The sequence below is a fragment of the Mus caroli genome, unplaced genomic scaffold (assembly GCF_978045245.1).
Source record: "Mus caroli unplaced genomic scaffold, Mus_caroli_1 scaffold_12, whole genome shotgun sequence".
In the NCBI taxonomy this organism is placed as follows: Eukaryota; Metazoa; Chordata; class Mammalia; order Rodentia; family Muridae; genus Mus; species Mus caroli.
Window position 1 is genome coordinate 87,571,086 of NW_028227267.1, and position 16,019 is coordinate 87,587,104.

At 37.3% G+C, this 16,019-nt stretch overlaps 1 pseudogene; it reads left to right on the top strand.

Moving 5' to 3' along the window:
- The first annotated feature begins 2,641 nt into the window (after positions 1-2,641).
- On the top strand, positions 2,642-2,802 carry LOC115029349 (U2 spliceosomal RNA; annotated as a pseudogene).
- Positions 2,803-16,019: the final 13,217 nt, after the last annotated feature.

Consider the following 16,019-nt stretch of genomic DNA (forward strand, 5'->3'; position numbering starts at 1 on the left):
GTCTGAGCTTCAAAAAATTCATTATCAGCCTATTCCATTTATGTAAAGACTGGCCCTGGCATACAGAGGTTTAAAATTTTGTTCAATTTTATTTGCTTTGAATAAAGTGGACATTTTCAACTGTTAAGAAAAAATAAAACTTAGAGTGTAGGAGATTTTACTGAATAAAAAAAAAATGTTTGGTTATCAAAGGTCAAGTGTGGAGAAAGGTAGTGGTTGTTTAAAAATATTTTACAGGACTTACTTAAGACTAAGAATTCCTTGTAATCTTACCTGCTTTTCTATAACTTACTGAATTAATTCATTTTATTTTGTGTTTTTAAGCCAAGCAATTGTTTAATTCTTTCAAATGGTTGTATACCAATACACATTGTAGTTGAAAAAAGGAGTAAAATAAAATATTATGACTGGAAATATAAAAAACAATATACAGGACAAAGTATTTAAAAGTTTTGTAACATGTGGTTTAAATTGAATAGTCTTTATCTCTAGTATATGAATATACAATTTATTTACACTCTATTGGGAAAAAGTCAAAACAATCATTCTCAAGGATTTTTTAATCCTGAGATTCAATAAAACATATAGTCTTATAAAGCATGGCAATTGAATTGGAGTTCAATGATTAAGCCAGCTTAATAGAGAAACATACCTTAAAAGTATACCTAAGGAATGAACAATAGATATTAAGAACACAACTAGTATATATATATATATATATATATGTATGTATATAACACAACTAGAATATATATATATGTATATATATATATATATATATATATGTTTTATATATATATATATATATGAAGAGGACTGGAATCTTCTCTAGATTTAAGAGCAATTAATAAAAACATGAAAATTTGGGACTTGCCTCTGTGTGGCCTCCTCCTTGTCTCTGTCATACCTGTAAATTTCTCACTATTGGTTTAGACATAAAACCAGTAAAAGATGACTTCTTTTCAATACTAAAGTATAAATAAGATTGCATTTGCTTTGCCTTTTCAATACATAAATTCAGTAACTCAGGACCAGCTGATAGATTTGAGTGGAGAATACTCCCCTAAGACATGGTTAACAGCCCTACCATTTTCCAGGAAGCTATAGCTTATCTATTAAAACCCCTTAATAAATCAGGTCTCCAGGAATATCATTACATGGATGACCTATTAATATGGCAAGATAAAAGGCAAGATCAAAAATTAATCCTAGTGAGTCTTTTAAAAAGGTGATTAAAAAGCCCTAAAAGAAAGACCCTTTAAAATAACAGAAGATAACACCCAGCTCATTCCTCCCATCACTTTTCTAGAAACAGAAATTAGCCTAACCTCAGTCTGGTCAGATCTATCTATTATTGACCTTCCCAATCTGTTAATCTTGAATATCCTACAAAATTTCCTAGGAAATATTTGACTTACAGCTTGGCTCACCATAACAATCAGCAATTTAGAGCTTCTCTTTGACTTACTTAAGAATGACAAAAACCCCTCTTCTCCTTGATTCCTGACCCAGCTGCCAGGGAAATCTTTTGTCCTATTATTCCAGGTCCATTCTTCCCCAAAGGTAGTTGGAGCATTATATCAACCTCAGCAGGTCCATACACAAATAGGGGGAGTGCCTTGACTACTCACTGAGGTTGAAGCTTTATCTAACTTGATAAGTACAGAAATCAAGCACATCTTAAACATAATAGGTAAAGGACCTGATCTGTTTGTTTTCTATGCCCCCTTCTCAGACACTCAGCAGCTCCAGAGAAGCCATCCCTCTTTTGCTTATGGCCTCATAGTCTTTCCAGGAAAGCTAGACAACCACTATCCTAAGAGTAAGTTGCTAGTCATGATACTTCTCTTTAGATGGCTCCCTCCTTAACTATTCTCTCAGTCTTCTGTCTCAAGGACTGCACAGCTTTTATGGGCATAGCAAAAAGGATATACAAGTTGCAAAATACAAAGGAGACACTTGCCCTTAGTCACATTTTTTTCTACTCACTGATAAATCTGCCCAGTTTGAAGAACTGTATGTGATCTACTAGTCTTAGCATATCTAAAAGAATCATTTAATTTATATTCAGGCAACATTTATGGAGCTAATTTGCTCCTCTAGATAGCTCTTCCTATGTCAGACTTGATGATAACATCCTTTCTTCTCGTAGTGCTTTGAATAGGTTTGGACCCCAAAGACTCATGTGTTTTAATGCTTGGCCTATAGCAAGTGACACTATTAGGAGGTGTGTCCTTCCATCTTGTAGAAGGAAGTATGTCACTGTGTAGGCAGGGTTTGAGGACTCTAAGTGTTCAAGCTCTGCCTTCTGCAGAAGAGACAGTCTCCTTCTGGCTGCTTTGGATCATGATGTAGAACTCAGCTCCTTCTAGATCACCATGTCTGCCTGGATGATGTCAGGCTTCCAGTCAATGATAACTGATTGAACCTCTGAAACTATAAGACAGTTATTAGAATTATCGTGAACATGGTGTCTTCTCACAGAATTAAAACCCAAACTAAGTCACTCCACTGTTTAAAACAATTTAACATATACTTTAAAACAATTTAAAATATACTTTACAGAAGGACATGCCCCATTTTCATCAGCCATATATGATCACACTCATCCCTTCCCAGGCTGCTTTATAATGGTAATGCCATTGCTTCTTGGCCTTTTGGCTAAGATCAAGTGTAGTATAATGGTAATGCCTTAGCTGACAAGATTGTCTCAATGAAGACCTTTTATATGTCAGTGCTTGCTGCTTAAGAATTCCATCAGTTGACCCATATTCACCTGAAAAGAGTATAACTCAAATTCCCCAAGACCCTCAATAAATACCTTAAACATATTCTAAAATGTGTTTTCTTTATGCCTCCCTAATCCTTTCCCCTGCTATACAACAACTGGGTACCAACTTCAGGGGCCTTAAGGCCTGTTCTCTCTGGCAGATTGACATCATCCATATCAAATCTTTAGGTAGTCAAAACTTTGTATTCATTGCCATAGGAACATATTCCCATTTCACCTTAAGCCACAGAACAAATGAAAGAAAACTCAAAGAAACTGATTAAGCAAATGTTCTCCAATTTTGCCTTCATGGGGTGGGTCCCTCTCTAAATCAAAACTGATAATGGACAAGTGTTGTGATAAATCTCCTCCCAAATATGCCCCAGCAATGAAAACACAACACAGTTAATATGATTATATGTGTGCCTAAATTGGGCAGATCTACTGCTACACTACCATCTTCCACAGCTTATGACACCACTTAGAACTTGCGGTTTCTCCAGGCCATGTGGTTCTGCTCCCCTTTTTTTTCTTCTTCCATTTTCTCCTTCTTCTCTCCCCTTGCCTTCCACTCCACCTCTCTCTTATCTGCCCAACCATCAGCTCTACTTTATTTTACAAATTAATGTGGGTAGCAGGTTTACAGGAAATCGCCTGAGTGCTGACTCATTCCTTGTACTAAACCACTCACAGGAGAATGGAATTGACATCAAATATAATTAGTCCCAGGGCTATGCACAACAGACAAGCTTTTGAGAGCCTCCAATTCCAAAATTTCTGCAAGATTTGGAAAATTGTTCAACATACTCCTGGGCATACACTCACAATCCTCAGTCCCAAGCCATCATCTAAAGAACACACCAAACACTAAAAAATAATTAAACAAATTACAAGACATCCTACCACCAAACACTCAATTAAACTTGGCATTATCAACACTCATTGTGTTAAATATCAATGCTACCAGTAAGACCCTTCTGATGTCTGTGCCTGGAGTCAGCCACCATATATACCAACCCTAATGGTCAAATGGATGGACCCACTTGAGAGGTGTCAGAGAGAAGATCCTCTGCTGACAGTAGGAATCACTTTGTATCTTCCCACAGGACAAACCTTGCCCTGTCTGGGTAGCAGTCCACATGTCCAATAAGATGCTTTCAGTCAAAAAGATAGCATGCCTGGTGATCACAAAAGACAAAAGGGAAATGATTCAGGCACTCAAAGGGATGTAAGCAGATCACCTGGAAGGATCTTAAAGGCCTCATTGACACAGCCTGATGTAGCTCACCACCACCACCACGAAGCATCTTCTGTCATTCTAATGGCTGTTTTTACCCATTACCAATGGCTTAACACCAATGCTTGGGTTAGCCCTAACCCAGTAACACTATACTCTCATAATTTTCTGGCAGAAAAACACCAAGGTAGAAATCAAATACTCAAGATCGGAGATTACCCACTAACAGGGTGTCAAAAAAAGTGCCAGAAAGCTTGTGATATGCCCAAATGACAGCGGATATGTTCCAGATGTGTATGCTTGCTTCCTTTCCAACAAAGAGACCCCCTCATTTCTCAAGGAGGCTCGTACATATGGGGGGCTGTCATTATTTCAATCCCTACAAGATACAGCAGACACCGACTGAAGAATCAGCTCATGCCAAAGCAGGAGAGATGAGATCCATTTATCTCATGAAGAGTGAGGGTGACTGCCATAATATGTATGACAGATCCTTGGCATTATCTCAAGTATACTGGGTGCAGGCAAGAAGGTCTATCCCAGGGTGTTTGCTAGATACCCAAATGCTGATTTTCATCTCTTGACTGCTTGTACCCACAGCCTGTGTTGATCCATCATAATATTATTTTACAGGAAAAATAAAAGAACAAATGGAGGAACAAACAAAATTAACATCATATCAGAGTTGATATGTTTAGTATGTTGGTGACTTCCTCCCATTTGACATTCACACCCAAATGTCTCTCACTGTTTCTTTGTACCTCTAGCCCCCTCCCCCGCTTGCTGCTGTACCCAGAAATGCTTCTGTGAATACATCCACCCAAAGAAATGATGCCAGTTCAGACCTTCATGATATCCTTCTCCTTAATCAGACATCTACTCTATCCATCTGCCCCTTTTCTATACCTGCACCAACAGACTACTGATACACTGCCAAAGTGCATTACCCCTTTCTTCTTTTGCTGTAAGGTAATCCCCTGCATTGACATCCCTTTGTCTGGGTATTGCAATCCCGAATGTGATTACTTCACAGGTTTAACTCTAAGAAGAGTCAGCCCTTCTTCTACAGACCAGACAGAAATTCCTTCCATTGTGACTTGCCATCTCCCTTGGATCTACAGGAGCCATGCCAGGTATCATCATACAGACTAACCATCTAACTGCAGACTTAATCAGGCAATGACATCCACAGCTGTCAGTCTAGACTCCCTCCAGCGACAGAAGAACTCTCTTGATGAGGTAGTGCTCTGAAACACTAGAGTTAATAACTGCTGAACATGAGGAGACGCGCAGGCGCTACGTGATTCAGCACAAACATCAGGCATATGATAATTAGGTTCTGTGTTATGGCCAATCAACCTTTCCCACCTGTAACCCCAAGAACACTTTATAACCTGCCTTTGCAGCAATAAAGTAGAACTGTCTCACTGAACCTGTCTACTGAGGTCCTTCTCTCAATGATCCTCCAAAGAAAAGGAAGACACAATCATCAAAAAGCATCTAATAGAAATAACAGATCCACCTGCAAGCAGGTCACCAACGTGGATCAGAGGGTTTGTAGTTGGGTTGGCGTTTACCTTTATCCTTTTGTCTCCAGTAGTAAGAACACTAACTACATAGCAGAGATAACAGCTTTCGGTAGACACCTGCTTAGCTTCTCCCTTTTTGATGTGGCTTGTAGGTATTGTCTTCATCATCAATTGTCTTTGGTTCTGTTTCTTCTGTTTGTTTTGTCCTATTCTATTTATTTATTTTCATCATACCTAAATTTATTAATTGTAATACTATTTATATTTAGTACTACTATTTATATTTAGATGCCTGTTTATATCCTAATGAGTGAAAAATAAAAGTTGTGCGTTTTCGTGGGGACAAAAGTGGGGAGGACCTGGGAAAAGTTAGGGAGGGATGAGCATAATGTGAATACATTCTATTCAAAAGCTGTATTTCAATTTCAAAAGGTAAAAACTCCCATCAAACAAACAAAAGATAGATATATTAAAATTAAGAGTACTATAAGGCCGAGGAAGAAATGCGAATGAATTAAACAGGTTTATTTTTTTAATCAGATTCTTTTTTTATTAGATATTTTCTTCATTTATATTTCAAATTCTATCCCTAAAGTCCACTATACACTTTCCCTGCCCTGCTACCCAACCCACCCAATCCCACTTCCTGGCTCTGACGTAGTCAGAAGTGGCACCAAGTCACTTACCAAAAAGTAATGTTTCTCTTCATTTTACATAATACACACTAAATTATTTGTCAATGAAGAGGTTTATTATTGATGCCTTAGCCTTCGCCACCCTCCCCCACAACAATCATTGAGGGTAGTGGATAAGGCACAATGACACAGATTCCAGGAGTCAGATGAGAAGCAGAAGCAGACTCATTTATTGAAATAGTGAGGGGTATATTCTTACTCTCTGCCTATATCTCCTAGGTCCTTAACTGCATTATGCATTTTGCATAATCTCAGCTTGGAAAACTTAGGCCTCATTAGAAACTCAATTTCGCATTCTGTGGTATTCAGTTTCATTGGAATCATAAAATGCCATATATTTTCCTCAGTTTTTATAAAATAAGTTTTTTTTTTAAATACGCTTTCCCAGATTCTCTACAAGTTGAAAATATTAATTGACAAGTTCTGTGCTGTTTTTTTTCTTTCATTCTTATTTTCAGAAGTAGGCATAACTTAAAACAATATTTTTACACCACATAAATCTGTTGTTTTTGTGATGCTATATATAGTATGTCCAACATATACTTATTCAAGAAACATTTATCCAGAATCAACAATGTGCTTGCTCCCTCATATATTTCGAAGTAAAAACATGACAGCTTAAGTCAGAAAAATAACACCACATAGGTAGAGAGAGAAATAGCTAAATTCCACATGATAGATTGTACTACCTATAGGAATATGTTCCCAGCCTTCCTCTAATGCCACGATGACGATCACATTGCTTGGCGTGAAAGACAAGATGTCTCTTTAAAACCACAGTAGCAAAGAAGCCCTGAAGTAGACTGAGAGAAAAACTGTCAAGGCCCCTGGACTGGGAGCAGAGTAACACATGAGGGGAAAGTAACTTTACATGCGGCCAAATTAAAATAAGACAGAAAAACAACTAGATAAAAACTAGATCATAAATCTATTGGACACAATTAGTAATCATTCAATTTAGACAGTACTACTTGGTTTTCTAAGTAATATTTAATTACCTGATATGCCAAGTTTTGTCTTTAGGTAAGTTACATTTTTTACTTGAAATTATATATATATATATATATATTCAGATTCGATTATGTCTCAATTTTAGTTATATCAGAAAAAAGTATTTAGTCCTTCATAGATCCCCTTGACTTCCTCAGAGAGTGCCCAGTGGCAGATGAAAGGCAAAACTTGTGTTTGTTGTTGTCAGACAGATAGCGCCATAGGGTTAGAAATTTGGGGTATGATGTAGAGAGAGATAGAAATTGAGAACAAGTAGGAGATTATCTTAAAGATTACCAAATGAGATCAATAGAAAACTATGCCATCATATTAGCTATAAACTTCAACTGAGTTATTTTATTAGCAATCAAGAGTTTTAAAAAGATGAGAATGTTTATAAGTTACATAGCAGTAACTGTAATGAAAGTAAAAGAAATTCCTAAAAAATTAAATAACTCAATTAGATTATCAATGAATTGTCTTTTTTCTCAGTATTTTAATTTTTATATTTATGTATTTATATATTTATTTTGGTTAAATGAAATATCTTACATTCTAATATAGCTATGATGAGTTCTGTCAATTGAGCTAAATACATTGATTTTTGAAACACAAGTTACATAAACTAAATAAATTAAATTTAGATGCATTTCATCATTTTTATTACTTAATTTCATATTTATTTCATAAAAGTATTCTTTTGATTACCTATTCAATATTAGAAGTTGCAAGTCCTCATTCTGATAATCTTTTGGGATTAATTATTTTTCAGATTTAAGTAATTAACTCTTCATAATTTAGTAATTTTTAAAGAATTTTGTAAAATTGAAATAACTAAGTAACTAGAACATTACTAGTATAGCTAATCTTGGGTTTAGATTTCAGTCATATATATATATACATATATACACACACACACACACACACACACACACATATATATATATATATATATATATATATACATATATATGTATATATACATATATACAATCTATGGGTAATTTCACTTTTTTTCCTCTTTATTTTATCTTTAGAATTATATTTAACAGGTAACACACACACACATACACACACACACACAAATACATGTAGAAGCCATGGTGAATATTAAGTGGAGTAATTTCCACCCAGAAATATATGTGCCAAGGTCAATTCCCCCTTCATTTTTACTGCTCAAGTCTTGCAACAACAAAATCAATCCAACACATGGTTTCCCATCTCAAATTAAATTCTGAACTCAGTTTCTTTTTACAAAATACACTGCTTTACTTCCTATATTTATAAATATTTTTTTCCAGATAAAGCTGATCTCCACTTCTTCTTCCACCTTTATAGATCGGTCTCAGAAAACTGTTTTTGTTTTGTTTTGTTTTGTTTTTTACCACAGGTCGTTATTCTGCAAGGTTCCTTTGCACCTCATCTTTCTCCCTTCCTCTCTCAAGTGATCTCCACAGCTGACCTCTTCCCCACCTCCTCTGCTTCAGGAGGCCTATTCACCATTTCTCAAGCAGCTAAGAGAATACTTTTCTGTCAATTAATTTTCATTTCTGCACCCTGACAAATTCAGTAACATGTTAAGCTTTTGTTTTGGCCTTTTATGGACTTTGAATTTGTCTGTAGGAAATGTTGTATGATAAAGTAAGTTTATACCTAAACATTTTGTACCTAAATATTTTGATTTACAACTTTTAGAATTGCATTACCTTTCCATATGAATGAGTGAAGACATTCCAAGAAAGAGTAGAGAAAAAAGGGGGTTTAATACTAGGATTGTCAGGTCCTACCATATATTAAGTATATGTTTCCACTACAGTGTATATACTGTGCTAAGACTCATAATGAGCTACTTGTCTGTTTTGTGGTGATATATCCAAGAATTTAAACTGTGTCATAGTGTTCTCAAAAGAAGTAAGTGACAAGGATGACTGTCCTTGTTTGGGATCCATTGCTGTGAAGAGAAACCATGACCATGGAAACTCTTATAAAAGAAATTTGGGGTTGCCTTATAGTTCCAAAGGTTCATTCCATTATCACCGTGGAATTAAAGATGGCATGGTTCGGGCCATCTTTAAATACAGTGCTGGAAAGGGAGTTGAGAGTTCTACATCTTGATCCACAGACAGAAGGCAACTCTGTGGATTGCTGCTTGCATTTTCTGGTCCTTCAAGAGGGATGCCCATACTAAGGTGAGGTCAGGTGAAACTGGTCAGATAAGGTTAGAGCCTGTGATTGGACAGTAGAAGGAAAGGCTGAGCTGAAAGGTTGAGAAAGAGGGGGAGGAGAGGAGAGAGAGAGAGAAAGAAGAAAGAAGAAAGAAGGAGAAGGAGGAGGAGGAGGAGGAGGAGGAGGAGGAGGAGGAGAAGAAGAAGAAGAAGAAGAAGAAGAAGAAGAAGAAGAAGAAGAAGAAGAAGAAGAAGAAGAAGAAGAAGAAGAAGAAGAAGAAGAAGAAGAAGAAGAAGAAGCAGGTTGTATTTATCTCGGTTGATTATTATGTAATTTATGCAGGGGGGTTTGGGGTTGGAGATTTACCATTATAAATATGGCTGTTATATCACAAGCCTTTAGTGTTATCATTTGAAAATGAAGTATTTGTGGAGGCCAGGAAAGAAAAATAGGCCCTCTGGAACTGAAGTTACAAACAGTTGTCTGATGCCATTATGAGATCTGGGGATTGAATCAATGTCCTCTGGAAGATAAACCAGTGACCTAAACCACTGGACCATCTCTCCCCCAAACATAATACACTTAAAAACTATAAAACATAAACTTTTGGTTCATACTAGATTCAATTCTGTAACATAGTGTTTTCCAAAGCACATTCTTTCCATTATACTAGGATTTGATAAAGGGTGGCCATTTGTGAAATCTATTCTTATTTTGTAAAATGATAATCTGTTCAGTCCTATTATCTTGTGCATCCTGCCCTCAGAGACCCAGCCTACTGGAGTCCTTTGGCAGGGAGCCCCTTTGGGATACATCCCAAGATTTCACCCGCAAATATCTTGTCTTATTACCCTGCCTTGGTAGCACAATTGGCCTTGATTGGCCTACAACAATGTATTCAATATTTTGGCAATCCCCCTCAGGAATTGATTGTTCCATATAATATGAAGCAAATAGAAGTATTATCAGCTACTGTTGATGATTGGGCAATTTTGAGATATAGCTTTATGGTAAAGATGGATAATCATTTCCCTAAGGATCCCATTTTGCAGCTGATTAAAGCTCATCCAGTTGTTTTTCCACGAATTACTTCTCTCTCGAGTGTCATTGCCTGATGCCCCTTTAATTTTTACAGATGGGTCTAAGACAGGCTGCGGAGCACATTTGGTCCATGGCTCCACGCCACTAACTTTACAGTTTCCCCTTGCTTCTCCCCAAGTTATTGAGTTGCACATTGTTATAATAGTTTTTGAATTCTATTCTGAATCTTTTAATTAAATTTCAGATAGTCAATATTTTGTTAATTCATTAGTAGTGCTGGAAGTGGTGGGAAAGGTGAATTTTCGATCCACTATAGAGGATTTGTTAAATAAATTGCAATCCTTAATTTTAAATAGAAATTCTCCATTTTTCGTCCAACACATTCGAGCTCATACAGGTTTGCCTGGCCCTTTAGCAGAGGGCAATGATTTGGTTAATAAAGCTGCTAGAGTTGCTTCTGCCTTTTTGATTCAAACACCTGTAGAACTGGCTCGTGAATTTCATTCATAGTTTCATGTGAATTCCAAAACACTTTCTTCTCGATTTCATATTACTAGAGCAGAGGTAAGGGATATCGTTATGGTTTGGAAAGCCTGGGCCCCCCTATTGCCTCAGCCAAGTGTGGGAGCAAACCCTCGCAGCCTGCTTCCCCTCCACATTTGGCAAATGGATGTGACTCATTTTTCAGAATTTGGTAAACTGCAATTTGTTCATATTTCTGTAGATACAGCCTCTGGGATGTTGTTTGCCTCCCTGCATACTGATGAAAAGGCACACCATGTCATTGCCCATTGCTTTAAGGCATGGGGTGCATGGGGTCAGCCCAGAGAGCTTAAGACTGATAGTGGACCTGTTTATACTTCATTCTTTTGTTTCCTTTTGTAAAATGATGGGTGTCTGCTTGGTGCACGGTATACCCTACAATCTTCAGGGCCAAGGCATCATTGAGAGAGCCCATCACACTCTGAAAGAAAGAGGGAGTAGTCTCTGGCGCTACTCCTAGAAAGAGATTAGCCACTGCTCTCTTTACCTTGAATTTTTTTGAATAAAGATAAAAATGATTTGACTGCTGCAGAACGGTTTGCCAATCCCAAGGCATCCTACAAAGGCACAGTCATGTGGAAGGATGTTCTGAGTGGACAACAGCATGGGCCCGATCTTGTGTTGGTCTGGGCTAGAGGGTCTGTTTGTGTTTTTCCACAGGATCATCACCAGCTGCTGTGGGTTCCAGAGCGATTGACGAGGGTAGTTCAAGATGGATGGAGGTGCCATGATGAAGCTGCTCCTGGGGGGTGATGATGCTGCCTGCAGTGATGACTGAAGATCTACGATGGTCCCCCTTTTGAAGGGGTATTCAAGATTCACTGCCCCCATGGACCGGCTGCCAGTCCAGGAAAGCTGTGTGGGCCGTGAAAAAATATTTTACCTTTTCTGCTTATATTAGTACCAGTCATAATCAAACATTTTCAGGGTTTAATTGGATGTATCAAAATCCAGCCCAAAGAGGGCCAAGCAATCCCTTTAATGTTTTGCTGTTGTGTGGGATAAATTGGGAGTTGTACAGATCTTTCTTCTTTGAGTATGTTAATGAGTGGGGCATGGGGAAATACTAGCTTTTATTGGAATGGATCTGTATTATTTGAGTCTTCTGTTATTCAATTTGCTTATGGGAAGAATGTATTCTTTAAAGCCACGCCTGTATGTGTTTGGCCTCCTTTTGTATTTTTAGTTTATAATGGTAGTTATTTTGATGATGTTGTAGAATGTAAGGAAGATAGTTGTTTTTATAGTAGGTGTTGGTTGGAATGCTTCTATGTTTTCTTTAGCTATTGTGACCAGAATGCCTAGATTGTTACCATGGCCCGTGCAGACCCCTTTGGTTATGACCTTGTTTAGACCCAAGAGAAATTTGGGATAGTCTATATCAATTCCACTTGGGTGGAGGTATCCATGGCTGAAGGACTTGCAAATTGGATTGCCTCTGCTATGTCACACCTAAAGGAATGGGCCAGTATTGGTGGATTGGCACTGTGCTGCGTGCTCATCAGTGTCCTGGCCTTTTGATGCATCTGCTGCATGCAACATCACCATCGCAGGGCTCAAGCTCTGTTGATACAAGCCTTTGCAGCTGTGGAGATAGAACAATCTCCTCAAGTGTGGCTTGGCATGCTAGGGAAGTAGTCAATGATGGGTAACACTCCCTGGACGTGTTACCAACCTAAGACAGTGATCAGACCACTGCTGTCTGTCTCCTGATGATGGGTAAGGAGTGTTGTTGCAGTGGGCAACCTAAGACAGGCATTCTCTCTGCCAATTTAAAGAATGAGGGGGAGATGTGAGGAGCAGATGTGGCCACAGCCCCAAGATGGCACCTGGGACTGCTGCCAAGTCTTATGACTGGCACATGACTTCCTCATATCCCTCAAGATAGCCACGTACCTTGAGCTGCATTGAGCAGATGCACCATGACATAATATCGGATGATGTGACAAATATAGTCCTGAGTCAGTGAACTGTGCCTAAGTGGACTGGGTTGAGGGGTAGTGGATGAGAGGGGATAAAGAGGGAAGGCCGAGAGAGGTCAGGGCATTTTCTTTTTCCTACACATTTGTTAAGTTCCTAAATAAACTGCCTTGAGAAGCACATCAGTTTCGTCGCTTCTTTTCTGCTGGTCGGAGATGGTAGTGACACTGAATAAGTTTGTGGAGCATCATAATGTATTAATACATTTATGTTTCATTCATCAACATAGTGAAATCTGGAATAAATACTATAAATCATTTTCTGCCTTGATAATTTAATTCCTCATTGATATATAGCAATGCAACCTCTGTCAATAATATTATTTTGAATTACCATTATGTTTAAAATATACAACTCTGTGAAAATTCAGATTTTAATAATCTTCACCCAGATCAATTTGTGGTCATATGGAGCAATTCTTTAAATAATACTTTTAATACATAAATTATGTGTGAGCTTGTATGATGACTTAGTAGGTAGTGGTGTTTGAGCTTCAGCCTGATGAAATAATTTCTATAAATTGATCCTAAAATAGGACAATAGAGTTCTCACCCCTGAGAATGGTCCTTGACTTCCATGGGCCTTGACACACTAAAAATTGTAAAGTGTATTATCATTGGTTTCCTGCATGATTCAAAGTTCACATCATATGTAGTCTAGAACCTTATACAAAGGAATGATAATTTAATAACTTACATACTTGGCTCACAAATTGTTTACCTTTCCTACGATATGGAAATTTTAAGTATATGACCTTGATCTCAGTACATTATCATATATACTGCAACCAATCAGGTGCATTCTCAGCAGATGTTTCTATCATGTGAGTTTAATTTAGCAAGTCTTACATTAAGCTTTTAAAAGCTTCTAAGACTTGTCTAAGACCTAAGGAATGATCATTAGAAACATTCATGGTCCAAGGAGGAAGAAGCTGTCTCATTGGATCTTTGATAATTTTTTTGAAATTTTCTAGGGAAGCGGGTACTGGGGAAGGCAAGTAAAATCAAATAGAGGCTGGACACATGTAAACATAAACTCTCTACACAGAAAAGTGCTTAAGTTGATTTCCAAGGAACACTTCCAAAATCCAGTCAAAATCAGTTTTAAAAATGTCAGAGAAAATACGGGCAGATGAGCAACATGTCAGTGAATCCAGTCAATGATCTTTTGAAAAAACAAGTACCGAGTACCCCAAGGTCCTGAGGCATAGCATAATATCAATCATCAAAATATCCTCTCCCTCCTCTTTCCTCCTTTCCTCTCCTTCTCTCCTCTCCCTTCTCTCCCTCCTAGCTTCAAAACATTTAAGATATAGTATTTCCTCTATCTGTGCCAGGAAAGAAAGCCTTGCTTAATATCAGAGGACTTAGAACATCTCTTTAAATGTCCTAACTCTGAATAAATAACTGGCATATGAAAGAATCCAAAACATTCGTACATAGAAGAAAGAAGAAAATTTACAAAGGCTACTGGAAAATGCTCCCTGGACCCAAATATGACCTGGGTATGATTAAATATACTAAACTCTTTGTAAGTGATAAAAAACAATGAGCTAGCAGAAACCAAGGATACCTTCAAGAACTCCATTTGAAAATCTGAAGATATAATATGACAAGGGGAGAATTTAAGAAGCAGTAATAGCAGACAGCAGTGCCTGAGAATTATGACACGAGGATTTATGGAGCAGCCTCCGCTGTGAGGTCAGTTCTATTTGCAGACCTTTCAATTTTTCAATTCACATTGTTGAGGTCCCTAACTTTTTAAATATGTCAATATGTCAGTATCTAGCAAACAACCAGTATCACTGCATTTCTTCTTATTCCAAAATTCAGCAAATATCTAATGATAAATTTGCTAAAGCATTTGTGCTCCTGCTTAAGAAAGAATTGTGCTAATTTCTATTATATTCTTGAGATACTTTAAACATGATTATGTGTGGTCCAAATATTCAGAAGGCTTACATTTTAGTGTATATATTAATTTCATTGTTACAATATTATTACATGATAATAGAGTACATAAGATCTTTTGTTGGCATTCTAGGGACCAATCCCTAGACTTCAACAAATACTAAACCACTGAGCTAAAATCATCTTTTCTTTTTTTCCTGACATAGTGTCTTACTAAGAAGCCTAGGCTGGCCATGAACACACAAACTTCCAACCACTGCCTTCTAAACATTAGGAATACAGGCAAGTGCCACCAAGCTCATAAGGATGTAAATATGTTCCAACAATTCATGCTTCAGCACTTCCAAATTATAACTTAATATGTGATGAAAATAGTGCTGTGTTACAAAATGTGCTAATATTTGGATATTTCCTCTCTGTAAGGAAGCTAGCTTTGACTTACTAGTTTAAGTGTAATTTTACTCACATGACAAGAGCTATTTTCTGTGTCATTCTTGTTTCAGTCTCTCTGTCTTTCTTGTCAATAGTTTATATTTTCCTTTCCTTCCCTCAAAATCTATCATTTCAATTTACTCAAATATCTGCTTCCTCTCTTAAAATTTTATACAACCTAGCAGAAAAAAAAGTGCTTCTTTTGTTAGAGCTATTACTAGTACTGTTGCTGATATGTCTTGTGTTTGCTCTCTTATTGTTATGTCTAAAATATTAGATAAAACAGGAGACCAAAAGATCTATTTTAGCCCATAGTTTGACAAGGTCTCCCTCAATAAGTTGAGATAGACTGGCTGAACAAAGAAGTAGCAGGGTTTCAACACATCACAGTTGACTAGGAAACAGAGTGCAAATCTGAAACCTATAGGTGTGTCCCTTTTCATTCAACTCCATTAGCTGAGTTGGAGGGTCCATGAGCTCCCTAAACAATACGACTACCTGGGACCAGTCATTCAATGCATGTGAATGTGGGAGAAATATTGGGTGAGTCATAATTTTTCTATAACAAGAGGAAAGTCAAAAGGAGAAGGATATAACAAACGTATTTAATCATAATATTGTGTTACACAGGAGAATTTAGAAGTGAAAACAAAAGACCCAGAGGAAGAGAGCCTGTTATTACACTTTCATTCCAAGAAAAGTTGGCTGCCAAAACAAAAAGACTGA